The sequence below is a fragment of the Scyliorhinus canicula genome, chromosome 7, assembly GCF_902713615.1.
Source record: "Scyliorhinus canicula chromosome 7, sScyCan1.1, whole genome shotgun sequence".
Lineage (NCBI taxonomy): Eukaryota > Metazoa > Chordata > Chondrichthyes > Carcharhiniformes > Scyliorhinidae > Scyliorhinus > Scyliorhinus canicula.
In genome coordinates this window covers 53,632,032-53,651,432 of record NC_052152.1, presented here as the reverse complement: position 1 = coordinate 53,651,432, position 19,401 = coordinate 53,632,032, and the positions used below count along the sequence as shown (strand labels likewise).

The following is a 19,401-nucleotide window of genomic DNA, read 5'->3' as shown; positions in this document are numbered from 1 at the left end:
AGATCTCTGGACCGGAGGGCCAGTAGTATGGTCTTCCACTCGGTCTTCCATTCTCCCGCTCGACCTGTCCGTTACCCCGAGGGTTATAGCTGGTTTATAGTGACGGGTTTGCAATCGGGGGTGAGACAAGGAGGGGGGGGTCCACTTTGAGGGACGCGAGGCTGCAGACAGTGAGGGGGGTATAGGGCCGCCGAATTGGAAGGTCAAGCTCTGCAGGTTGCACTGGAAGTCCAGTCCTAGGAGTGCTGGTGCGCAATGGTCGGGGAGGACAAGGAGTTTATAATTTTTAAAAACCTTCCCTTGGACCGAGAGGTCCGCAATGCAGCAGCCGGTGATGCGAACGGAGTGCGAACCTGAGGCTAACCCGATTTTGTGTTTTACAGGATGGACAGGGAGCGCACAGTGTCTTACCGTGTCAGGGTGTCCGAAGCTTTCCGTGCTCCCGGAGTCCAGCAGGCAGCCCGTCTCGTGGCCATTGAGGTGGATCAGCGTCGTCGTTTTTGGCGAGCATGCGTGGACGTGACTGGTCGAGCTGAATGGCCGCGAGCCGTGGAGAAGATCCATCGTCGTAGGCATCGTCAGCCGAGTAGGTGCTGGCAGGACCTTGTGTGCCAGTCCAGGATGGCGGTGCCCAGGATTTGCACGTGGAGTCGGGGCCCCAAGATGACGGCGCCCAGGACCCGCACGTGGAGTCGGGGCCCCAAGATGGAAGCGCCCAGGACCTGCACGTGGAGTGGTGCCCCAAGATGGCGGCGCCCAGGGCCCGCACGTGGCGGCCGGGGCCCAGGATGGCGGCGCCCGCGGAACCCTCGTGGTTGCTGGGGGCGGGGTTAGCGGTGCCGGCGGGCCGATCAGAGCAGCTGAGAGCGGGGGCAGAGAGGCGCGCAGGCCGGGCGCAGGGGCCCGGAAGTGGGGGGGAGAGATTGGCGCGGTGCACTGGAAGAGCCCGGAAAGGCCCGGAGGGGGGGATCCCCGGTCGATGCGCGGCACAGCAGCAACCAATTTGGCCTGGCAGACCGACGAAAAATGGCCCTCCTTCCCGCAGCTCTTACAAAGGGCGGAACGGGCCGGGCAGCGGGGGTGGGGGTGTTTGGCGAACCCACAGAAATAGCAGCGGGGCCCCGCGGACTTGTCAGGGCGTCCTGCAGCGCAGGCCTGAGGGGGGTCAGGAGCGGCGGATGGCGGTGGGGAAGCGTGCCAGGAGGCCCTGGGCGCTGCAGCGCGGCTGGGGACATAGGCGCGGGCGTTTAAGTCGGCGACCTCCAGGGAGGTGGAGAGAGTCCGTGCCTCAGTTAGGCTAAGGTTGTCTTTTTCCACCATCTGCTGGCGGATAGCGGCGGACTGCATCCCAGCCACGTAAGCATCTCTAATCAAAAGTTCCATGTGCTCAGTGGCTGAAACGTGGAGGCAGGTGCAATTCCTCCCCAGGACAGCGAGGGCCTGGTAAAAATCGTCTAAGGACTCACCGGGGAGCTGTTGGCTGGTAGCCAGCAGATGTAGGGCGAACACTCGGTTTACTGGCTTAAGAAACTGTCCTTTCAGCTTATCCATGGCCGCGTCGTAATCTTTTTCTTCCCCTATCATCGCGTAGGCCGCCATGCCCACGCTGGAATGGAGAATATGAAGCTTCTGTGCCATGGTGGGGGGGCTGTTTGCGGACGCCAGGTAGCCGTCGAAACACGCCAGCCAATGTTTGAAGATTTCCGATGCGTTCTGAGTTTGCGGGCTGATGCGGAGGCATTCGGGCTTGATCCGGAGATCCATCTTCAAAATTCTAGCTGATTAAATTGATGTACCATCAATTGAATGCGAGACGAGTTGCTGTACAAAAGTATGGCTTTAATCAGCTAGATGTTGGCCCTGCGGTCGATTACAGTATAAGGACGACCACCGGGCGTACTGGGTATTTATACCCCGCCCTGGAGACGGGGTTAACTCAGCCTCTCGACCAATCGTGGAGCCGTCACGTGACTGGTCTCAACCAATCGGGCGAGAGGCACATGACCGACCAGGGCCAATGGTAAGCCGGTGTTCTGTACCAATAGCAGGCAGCTATGCTAATCATACCACCACAGCGGTCTTAGTGATTGTCTTGATAAGTGGTATGAAGCTCATCTTGGAATTAAATATAACAAATATATGGTTCAGCCTCAGGAAATTGTCAGTGAGAGGAATGGAGTTGCTACAAGGGAACAGAGTTTGTGACAGGGAGCAAAGTTATGGCTCTGGTTTCCCAATAGTTAATTGGCTGAAATTTCTACTTATCCAGTAGGCAAGCTAACTGATAGTTTAGAGATATTAGATGGGTCAAAAAAGATGAAAACAGATACTGTTTTTAGATAATGTGTGTGAGGCAATAGATATAGACTGACAATTTGAGTCAGTTATTTTCATTCTCCAGCTTTTTAGAATGATTGACCCTTTAAATGCAAAAGCCTTCTCCTGTATTTTGCATTCTTGTGCCAGTGTATGTATCGTGTATTGTTATAGTTCCAGTTAATGTATTATGATCCCAGTTGATGTTTTCACTGGACAGGATGATCCCAGAATGGAACCATGGCTCACAAAGCTGAGTTGGAGTCTCCATTTCTGAGACTAGGGGCTGGATTCTCCGATTTTGAGGCTATGACCGGAGCATATGTCTCGTATTACGACCAAAACGTCGGCGCCTCCCCCGCACCGATGTTCCGCCCGGTGGGGGGTTAGCAGCCGCGGCATGTAAAACCCCCAGCTTTACCTGCAGATACGGACAGAGAATTGCCAGGTCCGTGGCCGTGCATGCGCACGGCGGAGACCTGCAGTGCCATACAACATGGTGCTGGTCGCGTGCGGACCCAGCCTGCCAGATAGTGCCTCCTTGTAACCCCCTCGCCACACCAGACCACCCCCCACCAGTCCCACCAGCCCCCACCGAAGCCCCCCCAGCCAGTGGAACGGCTAACCCCCCCCCCCCCCCCCCCCCGACTGTGGTGGCGCTGGACAGTCAGCAGCCGCCATGGCGAGGTTTGCAAAACCATAGACCACAAGTGATCCACGCCATCGGAATGTCAGCTCAGTGGGGGCGGAGCATCGGGGGAGGGCTTTTAGGTGACATTCTGAGGCCGTCCTAATAGCGTGTGGCATACTCACCAATGATACCGTTTTGGAGGGGCGGAGCATTCAAAAAACGGCACTGCCCCCTATTCCGGCGTCAAACGGGATTCTCCGTCCAATCGCCGGGGGTTTGACGATTTTGGCATCGGTAATCGGAGAATCCGGCCCCGAATGTTGATGCTGGCGCAGAATTCGTGGAGTTCCATGACAGCCAAACTGGTGCCACACCTGGACCACTTCAGCAACTGTTAAGGGGCTAGTACCAGTGGCATGTGGAACACAGGTCAACCCCAGGGACTTGCTGCCATCCAGACGGGTTTTGGGCTTCTGGAACGGACAGTCCCATTGATTGTGGAGATGCAGTCGCAAAGCCAGGGACTACATGAGGGGTTGTCAGCGAGCATCCAGTACCTGCAGGAGCAGTTGGAGGAGTGGTACAGGTGGCATCCACAGTGGAAGCAGTTGGGGCGATGATCTTGGCTATGGATCAGCATGTCCAAAACCTGGGGCATTCTGTGCAGGCACTGGCTGAGGCCCAGGACTGGGTTGCTACCTCACAGGCAACCATATGGCAGAGCCTCCTGGAAATTACAGTGATACTTCTGAGCATGGCCCAGTCACAGCAGGCCATGGCTGGGAACATCGGCGGCATTGCCCAGGCCCCCATGGCCGTGCGGGGGGTTGATTTGTGCAACAATAAAAACAAAAACTCCTTACCCCCGGGTTCACAAAATGGCACGGATCAACCCCTCCTGCTTCGTCCATAAATACAGCCAACAACTTCGCTTTCCCTGAAAGAGACAGCGATGTTGGCCAGGAGCAGTCTAACACAGGATCTAAAACACAGTTCAAATCCTCCCCTAAAATCAACTGGTGCGTATCCAACTCCACCAACAGTCATTCAATAAACTTACCATCGTCCCAATTTGGGGCATACACGTTCACTTGTACCACTGTCTTCCCCTCCAATGTACCTGTAACCATCACATAGCGACTCTCCCAATCCACCACCACCGTCCCCGCCTGAAAACGAACCTCTTACTGACCAAAAGTGCCACTCCATTTGACCTACTGTCGAACCCTGAGTGAAGAACCTGGCTCACCTATGCCTTCCGCAACTTGATCTGGTCCCGCACCCGAAGATGAGTCTCTTGCAGGAAGACCCCCAAACCCGTTCAAAAGGGAAAAAACCCTTTCCCTCATCACTGGCCCCCAAAGCCCCACACGTTCCAGGTGATCAACCTTGTTGGGGACTCTCACAACCCCTCCCGTTTGAGTCAAACATCAGCACCATGATTTAACATTCCTGCCCAAATTCCAGGATCTCAACCCACCCATAATGGCCACCCGTGCCACTCCTAAGGTGAGACAAAGAAAAAACTTTGGACACTGTAAGCGTTCCCCTCTCTCCCTCCCTAACAATCCCCTCCCCACCCCACCAGGCCCGTAAAATGCCTGGCACTCCAACCACCATCCCCCCCCCCCCCCCGTTCCCCCCCCCCCCCCCCCCCCCCCCGCAACCTCCCACCACAGAAACAAACAGCTGTGCCCATTGTAACCCATTCAAACAGGCCCAACAGACTGCAGCCTCTTTCCCCCATTCCATTCCCAATCGCTAGCCTTCCTTCTCCTCATCGCTAGCAAAGTGACCCCCAGCCAATGCCGTCTTCCAATATCCCCTCAAAACCAACAACCACTCCATCCCTTCAGGCCCAAGCACTCCACTAACACGCCAAAACCCAACCATGATTAACAGGTCTCTTTCCCCTCCAAAACACACAAAACCACCCCCTCAACTTTGTGAAATCTCCAAATAAGGTCAAAAACACATAACCCACAAAAGCGCAAAGGCATAAGTACAGAACACAAGCATCCCCCCTTCATACCTAGAGTCCAAAATAGTCCATTTATCAACCGCCCCAAATTCTTCCTGATGAAGGTCTCTGCCTGCTCCAGGGTATTGAAAACATTATCCTTCAAGTCCATTGTGACCTATAACCTCGCCAGGTACACCACCCTGAATCGCACGCCCTTACTGAAGAAACCAACCTTCGACCCATTGAAGGCCGACTGCCTCGGCACCAGCTCACCTGTCCCAATGTCCTGATATATCTTCACTGAGTGTTTGTCACAGTCGATGATCTGGATCATCTTCGGCCACTCCAAGAGTCGCTCCTTCCGTTAGCAGTTATGAAAGCAGATAACGACTGCCTGTGGCGGCTCATTCGGCCTTGGCTTTTGAGTAAGTGCCCGGTGAGCTCTGTCCATTTCTGGAAGGGCGAACACCTCATACCCGCCCATCAACTGAGGAAAGATCTCTGAAAAGTACCGGGTCGGCTTCGAGCCCTCCAATCCCTCCGGCAAGTAAGCCAACTTGAGGTTTAACCACCTTGACCTGCTCTTCAGATCCTCCATCTTTAACTGCAGGGCTTTGTTGTTTTTGCCACCATCAGCAACTCAACCTCTAACAAGGCCAGTTGATTCTTGTACTGTGGCAGGGTGTCCTCCACACCCTTCAAAGTCTTGCCCTGCACTTTAATAACATTTGAGGTGTCTACCATTTGCTCCCGAATCAGGCCCAGAGCCTCCTCAAGAGTGATTTTAAAGGACTTTTTTTATCTCCTTGTCCTGCCGTTCAAACTGCTGATTCCTTTTGGTTGCCGAAATTCTCTAGCTACTGCGCCATCACAAAAGCCAACGTGTCTAAAGTAATGGATGCAGTGGTCATCTTCCCTCCTTCACCTTCGACGAGCTACCCTCCTGAACTTTCTTCAAGTTGGGCTCCTTTGACGATATTTTTGACCTGACTCCGTCGAGGAACAACTCTCTAACCCCACAACAGATGTGTAGTCATCAAAATCCCCCTAAAAAATGGGTTAAAGGGGTCAAAAACATAGATCCAGCCAGGCACCACTTTTTGTATGTCTTGTTCCTACATGACGTCTCCGGAAGTCACCACAAAGGGGTTTATTGATGAAAGGCAAAGGCAGTTAGATAACAGTAAGAAGTCTTACAACACCTGGTTAAAGTCCAACAGCTTCAGAGTGCAGCTCCGAAAGGTAGTGATTCGAAACAAACCTATTGGACATTAACCTGGTGTAAGAGTTCTTACTGTGCCCATCCCAGTCCAATGTCGGCATCTCCACATCATGGCTAGTTAGATAACAAGCACAGAACACAATATAACAGGTCTAATCAGTTCAGCTCTGGGGTCCACATTGCCCAGGGTCCTGCTCCCAGGGTCTGCTTTCATGGGGGTGAGGGTGCATAGGTCCCGCATGACTCTGGGTGGCTATGCCTCATGCCAGGTTTCCTCGATTTTATCCTGCGGGTATACAGATGGGGAGGGTATAGGCGGGAATCTTGCCAGATAAGATGGTTGGGGAATCGCTTGCGTGGGACTGGAGTGTGAGAAGGGATGTGAGGAACAGAGTTGAGAAGGGGTGGGGAGGCACCAAGGTAGTTTGGGGGTGGGGGAACAGGTCTTGTGACAGGTGGGCAACCCGTGAGGTGACTGGGTGAGAGATCACCTTGGAGGTGCGAGGGGTGGGCGAGGGATGCAACAAGAGACTGGAATTTGGCATCAGCCCATCACATGAAAAGTGCGTTTCCCTCTCCCCTCAAGCAGGAATGTAGGAAGGTTTCTGTGAAACTGGGCACCTGCCTGTGTTTCATTTTGAAAGTCTTTCTTCTGCAGCACACCACAAAATAAGGCAAAAGGCACAGCAATCAGGTTTGAAGAAGTGTGTTGCCAAATTAAATAAGCCATCAGCAGACTTTGGAAGTTATGCTCTGGGCATGGGTGGATTTTCCAGTGTGTTAGGCAGCTTCAAAATACCTCTGAACTCTTTCTGGAACAGTGGGTGATTTTCATACTCATCCCTCCACCCATCCAAATTCAAACTCGCCGAATGAGGAGTATTAAACGTGTGAGGGTAATTGACGGAGAATTGTCAAAAATATGCTTATTTTGTCAGCAAAAAGGGGATCAATAGAGTTTGAAAAAGGCACTGGACCACACATCGCAAATGAACTGACAGAAAATCACACAGAAAAATTATGCAAAATTGGCTAATGCAGCCTTACGCATCCCTAGCATTAATAAATTCATTGTGGTTCATTGCTGTCTTACACTTCAGTGTGTGTGGTTCCACAGAGAAGCATAATTTGAAACGAAGAGATAGCCAACTGAAAACAGATGTGATCACAAAGCAACATTTGGAATAATTGACCTAGCATCAAACAAAAACAAGATGACGGCTGAACACAAGTGACATGAGAAAAATAAAATCATATTAAACAATGAAACGGCCACAGGAGGCCCTCTGACATTGTATAACATACTGGAATACAGAAACACAAATAACAGAGATCCCAGTTCTACCATACCATTTGACAATAAAGAAATAAATGCGAGTAGGTTCCCTCAGTGTAATGAGGGTGCATTGTTAACAGGTACATTTTTCTTCCCTTCTTAGTACATTTGTAGAAGTGCATTAAGTTTATTCTGTGTGCTTTCTGTCAGTGCAGATGCGTTAAATTAACAGATAACTGATAAGGTGTTCAGAATTAATTTACAATAATTCTGCTGGATCACAATTTAAACATCCAGATAGGCACGTATCTATTATGAAATGAAATGAAAATCGCTTATTGTCACGAGTAGGCTTCAATGAAGTTACTGTGGCAAGCCCCTAGTTGCCACATTCCGGCGCCTGTCCGGGGAGGCTTGTACGGGAATCGAACCGCGCTGTTGGCCTGCTTGGTCTGCTTTAAACGCCAGTGATTTAGCCCAGTGAGCTAAACCAGCCCCTTACATTATATGTAATGTATGGTGGTCACTGTAGCTGTAGAGTTATGAAAATTTTCTAGATTATAGAGTAAATGTGGAGATTGTGACAAATCCATTTCATTGACAAAACACAGCAGATAATTGTAGACGATGTGAGAAAAATGGATTTAATGCCCTCTTCAGGTTGGGAAGGCAGAACAGTCATGAGTCTCAATCATATGGAGGATAATGGCAGTGTCTCACCTCCCGCACTTAGAACAATGGACGCAAGAAAGGGCAGCACGGAAGCACAGTGGTTTGCACTCTTGCCTCACAGTGCAAGGGATCCGGGTTCGATCCCTGGCTTGGGCCACTGTCTGTGCAGAGTCTTCACGTTCTCCCCATGTCTACGTGGCTTTCCTCCGGGTGCTCCGGTTTCCTCCCACTAAGATGTCGGCCGGGATTCTCCGAAATCCCGGCCAAGTGTTGACGCCAGCGTAAACACCGGAGTGGTGTACGCCGGCATCAACGGGCCTCCTGGCACAGTTATTCTCTGAATTTCAGAGGACGAGAACAGCGTCGGAGTACTGTGCGCTGCTCCGGTGCCGAAAGCCAGCCCTGCATGGCCAGCATGGGTCCGCGCGGGCGCGTGACAGCCGTCTCTGCACCGGCACATGCGGGCGATTGCTGTCCCCGCGGCGGTGCGGAGCAACATGTTGCCGACTGAACAGCGGGCTCGCGCAGAAGCAGGTAGGCCCCTTCCAGATCACGGCTGCCCGCCAATCGGATGTCCACATCGGCCACAGATCCTGGCTCCCGCCGGATAGTACCAGGCTTGAACCACGCCGGCGGGACTTCGGGAACTCGGCGGGAGTTCGGCCCGCCACCTGCGGAGAATCACTGCAGGGGCCTATTTCAGTGGGTCCCGACCGGCGCCGCGGCGGTGTGATTGGCGGCGATTCTCCGGTCGCCGGAGATTCGGTGGCCCGGTGTCAGAGCAGCGTGGCAGGATTCCCGCACCCCCCTGCCGATTCTCCGGCCCGGCGCGGGCTTGGAGAATCCCGGCCGTGCTTGTTAGGTGAATTGGACATTCTGAATTCTTCCTCAGTGTACCTGAACAGGCGCTGGAATGTGGCGACGAGGGGAATTTCACAGTTACTTCATTGCAATGTTAATGTAAGCCTACTTGCGACACTAATAAATATTATTATTAAAAGAAATGTCTAATTTGGAAAAGAAAACTGCTAAGATAAGCAAAGTAGATTTTTAAAAACTTATTCCCTAGATACATAATCACAGCAATGTTACAGTCTAGAGGGAGGACATTTGGCCTAGCTGCATTTCCTCTCCAAATGAGTAAATCTAGTGCCACTCCCCCGCCTTCTCCACATAGCCCTGCACATTCTTCCTTTTCAGTTAACTGTCAAATTCCCTGTTGAATGCATTAATTAAATCTGCCTCCACCACACTCTCAGGCAGTGCATTCCAGACCTTATACCCATTGCTTGAAAACTTTTTTCCTCGTGTCACTTTTGCTTCTTTTACTAATCACTTTAAATCTGTGGCGTCTCATTCATGATCACTTCATGAGTGGGAAGTTTCTCCCCAGCTACTCTGGTCACACCGCTCATGATTTTGTATACCTCTATCAAATCTCCTCTTCGTCTTGTGGATAGCACAATTGCTTCACAGCTCCAGGGTCCGAAGTTCAATTCCGGCTTGGGTCACTGTCTGTGTGGAGTCTGCACATCCTCCCCGTGTGTGCGTGGGTTTCCTCTGGGTGCTCCGGTTTCCTCCCACAGTCCAAAGATGTGCAGGTTAGGTGGATTGGTTATGATAAATTGCCCTTAGTGTCCAAAATTGCCCTTAGTGTTGGGTGGGGTTACTGGGTTATGGGGATAAGGTGGAGGTGTTGACCTTGGGTAGGGTGCTCTTTCCAAGAGCCGGTGCAGACTCGATGGGCCGAATGGCCTCCTTCTGCACTGTAAATTCTATGATATCTATCTTCATAACTGAATCATAGAATTTACAGTGCAGAAGGAGGTGACTCGGCCCATTGAGTCTGTACCGGCCCCTGGAAAGAGCACCCCACCCGAGCCCACACCTCCACTCTATCCCACACCTCCACCTCATCCCTGTAACCCCACCTAACCTTAGGGCATTAAGGGCAATTTAGCATAGCCAATCCACCTAACCTGCACATCTTTGGACTGCGGGAAGAAACCGGAGCATCCGAAGGAAACCCACGTAGACAAGGGGAGAACGTGCAATCTCCGCACAGTGATCCAAGCCGGCAATCGAACCTGGGACCCTGGAGCTGTGAAGCAACTATGCTAACCACTGTGATACCATGCTGCCCTCATTGTTGGACCATTCTCGTGAATCCTTTCTGCACTCTTATTCACGGCCTTCCTAAAGTGCGGCATTGAGAACTGAGCACCGTACTCTAGCTGAGGCTGGACTAGTGACTTATACAAGTTCAACATAACGTCTTTGCTCTTGTAATCTATGCCCCTGTCAGTAAATCCCAGGATACTGTATGCTTTATTAATCATTCTCTCAATCCATCCTGCCACCTTCAATAATAATGTACATATATGTCCATGTCCCTTCACTCCTGCATCCCCTTTAGATTTGTACCTTTAATTTGTCTTTCCATGTTCTTCCAACCAAAGTGAATTACTTCACATTTCTCTGCATTGAACTTCACCTGTCCACTCTCTGTTCATTCCACCAACTTGCCTACGTTCTACACTGTTCTCTTCACAGTTCCCAAATCTTCCCCATTTTGTATCATCCGCAAATTTTGAAATTATGCTCTGAACACCGTGGTCTAGGTCATTAATATATATCAGGAAGAGCAAGGATTCCAACATTGATGCCAGTAAAAACCTTCCTCCAGTAAGAAAAACATCTATTAACCACTACTCTTTGTTTCCTGTTGCTCAGCCAATTCCGTATCCACGATACATGACTGCATTTATTACCCACTTCTATTTGCTATGAGATGCTGATGGTGGGCTTTCTCCTTGAATAACTGCAATCCTTGTGGTGACAATATTCCCACAATGAAGAAAATGTAAGACTGGCTGCTGATTTGCTATCACTCATTTTACATTCTCGCACAAAGTCTAATTCTATCCTAATGAGTTTAAAATGGGGACTGACTTCCACTGGGTAAGCTAATCCAACTATCCTCTACTACAGTATCTAGTTCTGTTTCACCTGGAGGCTACACTTGTGGGCCAATTTTAACCCCACCCACCCAGTGGAAAAGTTAAGAATGCAACTAAATCGAAATGTTTCCATTGTGGGCCAGAGGAAGCATGAGAGTTAGGGTTTTGTCGTGGAACAAATTGTTTTAGTATTTGGCTTCATACAACCCCCATGGGAAAACTCCAACTTGTGTGCATTGGGCGACGGAATTTTCTGATTTTTCTTTTGCAGAGTGGTGTAGCAGGCGGGAAAAATGGGTGGGGGGCTGAGGGGAAGAACTGAGGTGATGGGGCCAACCCTTAGGATGGCTTCCCCCGCCATATTTTTAGCCGCATTGTGCTAAAAGGTGATGGGGCGGTTCTCACAACAGAACACTGGCAGAGTCCGCCTTGCCAATAACTCAAAAGGGAACCCTGACTTGAGAACTAAAAATAGAAACACACCCCCCGACAAATCCTCCTTCTTGGAACTCCCCCTGACGCCATGGAACCCCTTCCCCAAACACATACAGAACTCTCCTTCCACCACAGAGCTCCCCCAAGGCCAGGGGGCAGTGCCAGGGACAGTGCAGGGAGCAGGTAGTAACATGGGGCAGTGCTAGAGGCCAGTACCCAGGTAGTACCAAGTGGCAGTGCCAGGGAGCGGTGCCAGGATACTGTCTGGGCATGGCCCGCTCCCCCCTCAGGGCTGGGGTATCTGCTCTCCAGGTGCGTGTCGTGGGGTCCTGTCATGATGGCACACCAACGTGAATGGACAATCCAATGGGATGGCGGGGGAGAGAGGATGGACTACAAAGCTAAAAGGCCGGATAATGATATTTAAATCTATGTAAATTGGGTTCCCAATTTCAAAGTCAGGATTCCCGTTACATCATTGGCAGGGACAATCAATCGAGGAAACAACGCTGACACAAATCAGGGGCGGGATTCTCCCAACGGGAGACTAAGTGCCGACGCTGGAGTGAAAACTGGAGTGTTTCACTCCGGCGTCGGAGGACGCTCCTCACCCCCTATTCTCCCACCCCCGGGGGGCTAGGAGCGGCGCCGTGTCATTTACGCAGTCGGCGCCGTGTAAATGACATCACCTGCACATGCGCAGGTGGCCAGTGCCAACCCACACACGCGCAGTTGCCGTCCTCCCCGCGGGCGCCCCGCAAGACATGGAGGAGTGATCTTGTGGGGAAGCGGAGTAAAAGAGTGCGTCCTTTAGAGACGCTGGCCCGCTGGATTGGTGGGCACCGATCGCGGCCAGACGCCTTCTGAGCGCCCCCCAAGTGCTCGATCTTTCCCCCAACCCCCCCCCCCCCCCCCCCCCCCCCACAGGCCACCTACGCAGCGTTCGCGCGCTGTTCACGCCGGCAGCGACCAGGTGTGGTTGGCGCCGGCGTGACGCCGTCGTATTGGGCAGGCCGCTCGGCCTATCTAGGCCGGAGAATCGGCGCTCGGCCGTTACAAATGGCGAGCGCCGATTCTCCGAGCGGCCTGTCGTAAATCTCGGCGGCCGTTTTGGGGTGGGGGGGGTGGGAGAATTGCGTGCGGGTGCTGGGGTGGCGTGGCGGGACTCGCTCCCCCCCTGCGATTCTCCCACACAGCGTGGGGGGGGGGGGGAGAATTGCACCCCACGTTTTGGGACTCCCACGAAGTTTTGCCCTCCATTCACACCCACAGCAAAAAGGGGAGCAAAATCCCCACTACTGTTTCAATTATTGGCATAGGTAGGATACAGTTATTTAATTATTTGTTGTTTGATCAATTAGGAGTGAATAATTAATAAAAGCTAAATCATTAGTACAATGATGTCCATAGTAAGCCAGGGTGAGATATAGATCTGCTCTCTGGCAGTTGCAAAATGACTCTTCCCTGGGGTGTGGTAATGACACAAACAGCAGCTTTGAGCTTGATAAGGCTGAAGGGGACAGGACAAACATTGATAACAAGCAATTTCCTGAATCCTACCCTGGCTGCAGTTCATTTGTTCTACTATTGGCTGTCAATCAGTTCTATATATATATATATATATATACAAAATATGAGACGCAGACAGATCTGTAACTAAATGGAAACTGCTATACAAAAGAATTACATCAAACCAAAATTTATTGTTGTATTACAAAAGGTTTACCTGGGAAAGTCAACAATGATTTACATCCAATAGCCAGCTGTACTTTGAAGACAATTGACTGGGATTGCTGAAAACACTGAACCTGATATAATAGCTACTAGAGTGGATAGTATGTCCAATAGAATTTAAAAATCCTAATTAAAATAGATGGCAGAATTTTCCACTGCATTCGCTCATGGCAAATTTAATGCAAGACAACTAAATACTATTGAAATTTACCCCATATCATGCAAATGTTCTTGTTTTTCTATTTTCTGAGTAACACAATATTCAATCTGCAATTTTAAATGTTATTTCAATTATAAGGATGTGTCACAGTCCCACATTACATAAAGCAAACGATCATGAGAGCAAAAAGGTTCATAAGAGCGAACCAACATATCCAAGCAATGTACTCAACATCTCAGCTCAGTAATGTCAAGATTAGCATGAAATGCCATGATGTATTTCAGAAATATAATTAATTTATATTCACACACAAACCTGAAACAAAAGTTTGAATTAAATGCAAATAATCACATCTGAACATAACATTAAATTAATAACACAGAAACAGTGTATGCACAGCCTTCCTTAAGTCTCAATATGATAATCATGGTGTTACAAATTTACCTCATATAATAAAACCAATAAAATACATCAATGTGTCATTATAATCATTTTAACAAGCACGCTTATCATTTAGAGTGTCAGTAAGGGTACCGTAATTGTTTCCTTTGTTTTTGCTAATTTACTATTTTTACAGGTGCTTCCAACTTCTTCTCTCAATGGCATTGCTCACTCTCCATTCTGTCCTCCACATTGGCACTGACATTTAAAGTGTTGAGAAGAGAATACAAATAATACTAAACACTGACAGTAAAGCTGATGTCCTCTGAATCCTACCCTGGCTGCAGTTCATTTGTTCCACTATTGGCTGTCAATCAGTTCTATATATATATATATATATATATATGTATATAAAATATGAGACGCAGACAGATCTCTAACTAAATGGAAACTGCTATACAAAAGAATTACATCAAACCATTGTTCCTACTTTTAAAAATCCACTGTAAGGGCATGAGAATCTGTTGGGGAGTCTTACTTAGGTTCGGAGCCATACTCTGGATGAATAGGAAAGAGTGATCAGTCACAAGCAAAGTATGAAAATTGCAATCTTTATTAGATAACTATTAAACAATTATTAATTATTAAAATAAAATGAAGGATAACTTTATGCGCGGTGGCCGTCTTTCTCCTCAGCCGCCCGGCAAGACGTGGCGGCTTGATCTTGCCGGGCGGCGGAGGGGAAAGAGTGCGTCCGTTTTGGACGCTGGCCCCTCCCGAGCACAGTCGTGGTGCTCCCGTCCCAATCAGGCCCCTAGATGCCCCAAACGAATGCAGCGACCAGGTGTGGCTGCTGCCGTGGTGAAACGGGCGTGAAGGGCCGGCCGCTCGGCCCATCGGGCTTGGAGAATCGCCGTTTTGGCGAGTTTTACGAGCGGGGGGGGGGGGGGGAAATCGCTGGGGCTCCAGTGGGGCGTAAAAAGTGTCGGGAGGCCCTTCCACGATTCTCCCACGCCACGTGGAGAGCAGAGAATTCCGCCCCTAATGTTTCGAGTCCCGGTGACCCTTTGTCGAAGTAAGATAATTATGATGAGGCCATTCCTTATGAGGAGCTGGACTAAACCAGTGATCTTCACAGTCGGGGAGCGGCCCGCGGGTGGGTCGTGGGCGTGTGTCGGGAGGGTTGCGGAGCTATCTGTTACGGCGCTCCCGATTGCGCAAATTTGCGCACAGCAGCAGGCTTTAACTATGCCGGTTGCGAGCGGCCTTTTTACCATATTAAAAAATGCAGGCAGACCGCGAGTGTGTGCCCACTCATCGGTGCACATGTGCAGAGTTTTAATGAATGAAGCTCAGGCCGAGTTCCCCCCCCCCCCCCCCCCCCACCCCAGCGATTGGCACCCTCAGACCCACCCACAGGGATCTAGCGCCATGGCCTCTGTAGTGATCCTCACTTGAGTGTGTACAGAAGGGGCTGATGGGAAATGGAAATACCACCAGGGGGCAGCACGGGGACGTATAAGAGTGACGCCGAAGCCCCTCCCCCTCACTTTGGCTGAAGAGACGGTGAGGAGAACAGGGACGGAAGTGAGCTCAGGGCTGTTAGTGTGGCCAGGCCTAGTTGCAGAGCATAGAGAAGTGTAACCTTTACAAGTGCAGTTCTGTAAGTAAGAGCTCACGCAATCATTTAAGTTGTGTAGCACAATAAACCTTCCTTCGACTACTGGACGACTTCTAGCATTCTTTCCAGTAACATAACAGCCTCCACCTCAGAACTCGCCTGTATCCATAGCGCACTCATCCTGCACGACGACGAGGCCATGTCACCAAAGACAAACTCAATGTCCTGATTAAAACAGCTGGTGTGACCATTGAGCCTTTCTGGCCTAGTCTGTTTGCCAAGGCATTGGCTAATATTGACGCCAGTATTCTGATCTGCAACATTGGTGCTGGTCAACGTGCCCCAGCTTCTGCAGCAGTTGTTTCCACCGCTGCCCCTGTTGCTGCTGAAGAGAAAAAGGAAGAGAAGAAACAGGAAGAATCTGAAGAGTCTGACAATGACATGGGCTTTGGTCTCTTTGATTAAACGTGCCGTGCAACAACATTGTTACAATTTACAAAAAATAAATAAAAATTGAATATAAAAGCCAGCTGCTGCGGCTGAAGACCTTGGACTTGCGCAATCGGAGTTGCAGAAGATTTTTTTTAAAATTCTTATGTAATCTTCCTGCTTGAGGGAGGCAGAGAGCAGGTCATGGTCAACGAACGTCGCCAATCACGTGCTTTGGCCGCGATTGCGATTCTTCCATTTTGTCAGCAGCAAACAAGGTAAGAGAAAATGGTCGGTTGCGAAGGTCAGCTGGCATGGGTCGCGAAGGTCAGCCAGCGTGGGTCGCGAAGAACGGCCGGCGTGGGTCGCGAAGAACGGCCGGCGTGGGTCGCGAAGAACGGCCGGCGTGGGTCGCGAAGATCGGCCAGCGTGGGTCCCGAATGTTGGCCGGGGTGGGTCCCGAAGGTTGGCCAGTTGGTAAAAATGGGTCCCCGGAAAATAAATTAGAAAAACACTGCACTAAACAACACTGTCAGAGGAGAAGAGCATAGAAGAAATTAGACCCTGGGTTTGCTTTATCTATATTGCATGGATAATATTGGTTTTAGCATTAAGCACACTAAAAAGGACCGGAAACCTTAACAAGCTGTCCTTAGAAGAGATAGGTAAATTGAAAAGGACACTGTGGGATTAAAATAATTTGTTGGTTAAATATAAAGGCTGCTAAAGTATATTTCAGCATTTACAAAGATTATTTCGGTAACGAAAATACCTATTAAATCCCAATGCTGGATGCATTTAAAGTACATTTAAATGAAACATACAGCTCATTTAAGTATGCTGATTGGGGGTCTCGCGAGATTCGTTGAATCTCACGAATCTCACGAGATGTTTCAAGCACCACAAATCTTGCGAGAGGCCTCTCAATCACCAAGTCTGGCGCGACGAGGCTGCTGAATCATGCCCACTATATTACAAATACATACAGGTACAAACTATTTTACAAATTTTGTCGGGGCCTCACGGTAGCATGGTGGTTAGCATCAATGCTTCACAGCTCCAGGGTCCCAGGTTCGATTCCCGGCTGGGTCACTGTCTGTGTGGAGTCTGCACGTCCTCCCCGTGTGTGCGTGGGTTTCCTCCGGGTGCTCCGGTTTCCTCCCACAGTCCAAAGATGTGCAGGTTAGGTGGATTGGCCATGCTAAATTGCCCGTAGTGTAAGGTTAATGGGGGGATTGTTGGGTTACGGGTATACGGGTTACGTGGGTCTAAGTAGGGTGATCATTGCTCGGCACAACATCGAGGGCCGAAGGGCCTGTTCTGTGCTGTACTGTTCTATGTTCTATGTTCTAAATGTTAACTCCAAATTGGTCTGCTCAAGTCGGCTCCCTAAAATGGAGAAATTCTCTTTGGTTCATACATCACCAAGTCTACGAATAACCTTGCATGGGATTTGACACTCTGGAGTGTCACTCTGTCAATGACTCTTCTCCCTGAATCTTGAGTGGTTGGCTAATCCACTCCGGCTGAATCCCAGAACATTGGATGCTGTGCCCCTTTATGTCCAATATCGAATAATAATAATAATAATCGCTTATTGTCACAAGTAGGCTTCAATGAAGTTACTGTGAAAAGCCCCTAGTCGCCACATTCCAGTGCCTATTCGGGGAGGCTGGTCCAGGAATTGAACCCGCGCTGCTAGCATTGTTCTTTAGTCCACTGTGCTAAACCAGCCCCAATGTCTCCATCCAAGCCTTTCGAGGCTACGATGCAAACTTACTTAGCACAAGGGTTTGGGAAACATTCCCTTATCAAAGGGCAGACTTTGTAATATTCAAGTTGTTCACACATTTTTTGATAGTGTCAATCATCTGCCATCAATCAAACTCCATCTCCTGATTCCCACATGCAAGATCATCCATTGACCTGGTTTACAGTTAAAGCGTCATCAAATACAATAAGAAAAGTGAATTCTGTTAAACAGGGCAACTTTTATTTTGGTAAGTCTAGCTTTAAAAGGGAAAAAATTATGTTGATGAAATACCAGCCATGAATGAAAAGGGCTTATAATAATAATCTTTATTGTCACAAGTAGGCTTACATTAACAATGCAATTAAGTTACTGTGAAAAGCCCCTAGTCGCCACATTCCGGGGCCAGTTCGGGTACACAGAGGGAGAATTCAGAATGTCCAATTCACCTAACAGAACGTCTTTCGGGATTTGTGGGAGGAAACCGGAGCACCCGGGAGGAAACACACGCAGACACAGGGAGAACATGCAGACTCCACACAGACAGTGTCCCAAGTCAGGGATCGAACCTGGGACCCTGGAGCTGTGAAGCAACAATGCTAATCACTGTGCTACCATGCTGCCCATGAAAACGCCCATGCCATGAAAGCATGTCTACAGTCCCAATATCACAACTGATAACTATTGATTAATTATTTTACTTAATCAAAACACAATAACACTTGGTTTTAAATCAAGGTCCACATAATACCTTTAAATATTCAATATTTAAAATCAAGAAGAAAGCAGAAATAAAATGCAAAAATACAAAATTGCAAAGGTTAGTGGCTGCAAGCCTTCGGCCTACACCACATGGACATCAATTCCCTTCTGCCACTGAAAACATTTTGGTTATGCTTCCTATTGAAATGGGTAATTAGGATCCAAAAACATAGTAGTTTAAAAACCTTCAAACAATATAGCACACCATCAATCTAATGATTAATTCACTACTAGCCACGTACATAACTCAACAATCCCATTAACTTTTCTGTTAGTAACAATATGTTTGACGCATATTGGTCCAGTAATAAGCAGCTTCACTAAACAGAAGACTTAAATGCAACATCATTAAATGAAACGGAATGCCATGGTTTAGCATACTTCAATTTCACCTCTGGGATATGAGGTCATGTCCAGTCCAGACTGATGGAATGAAAATATGATCCTTATTCTTGAAATTATGCTGTGCAAAGATTAATTGTGTAAATGCTTAATGCAGCCAGATACCATTCTTCCATTGTCTATTTTAACAGAAGCTCTCCCACATTAATGTCCACACAGTATAATTTTGAGGCCTTTTCTGTCTCTGAGCATCCTATGTGAAATGAGTTTGGACAATTGCAAACTAGCTTCCCAGTAGGTTTTGGCTTGCAGAACTAAAACAAAAATTATTTTTTTTAAAAAATATTTTTTATTCTCCTTTTTCACAATTTTCTCCCAAATTTACACCCACCAACAACAAACAATAATCAGCAACAAATATGTCAATCCCCATATCAATAACAACGATCCCATCCTCCCACCAAACCCCAAACATTAGCCTGCATGTTCCCATAAACAAATGACAAAAAGGAATTAGTGATCACCCATAGTCACCATTAACACACATAGCCCCCGTCCCCCCAACCCTCCCACCCACCCCCCCAACTAATGTTCGACGTTATCCAGTTCTTGCAAGTGCAGAATGAATAATGCCCATTGATGGAGCCATCAATTCACCAGACACGTGTTTCCGATGTGAATCTAGGCTTTAATCGACTTACTTCAGAACCAGCCTGTTACCTGTCGATGAACTTGTAGTGAACTCAG

At 49.0% G+C, this 19,401-nt stretch overlaps 1 pseudogene; it reads left to right on the top strand.

Annotated features, from left to right (window-relative positions):
- The window catches only part of LOC119969085, a 61,501-nt pseudogene extending 45,665 nt beyond the window's left edge, over nucleotides 1–15,836 (top strand).
- Nucleotides 15,837–19,401: the final 3,565 nt, after the last annotated feature.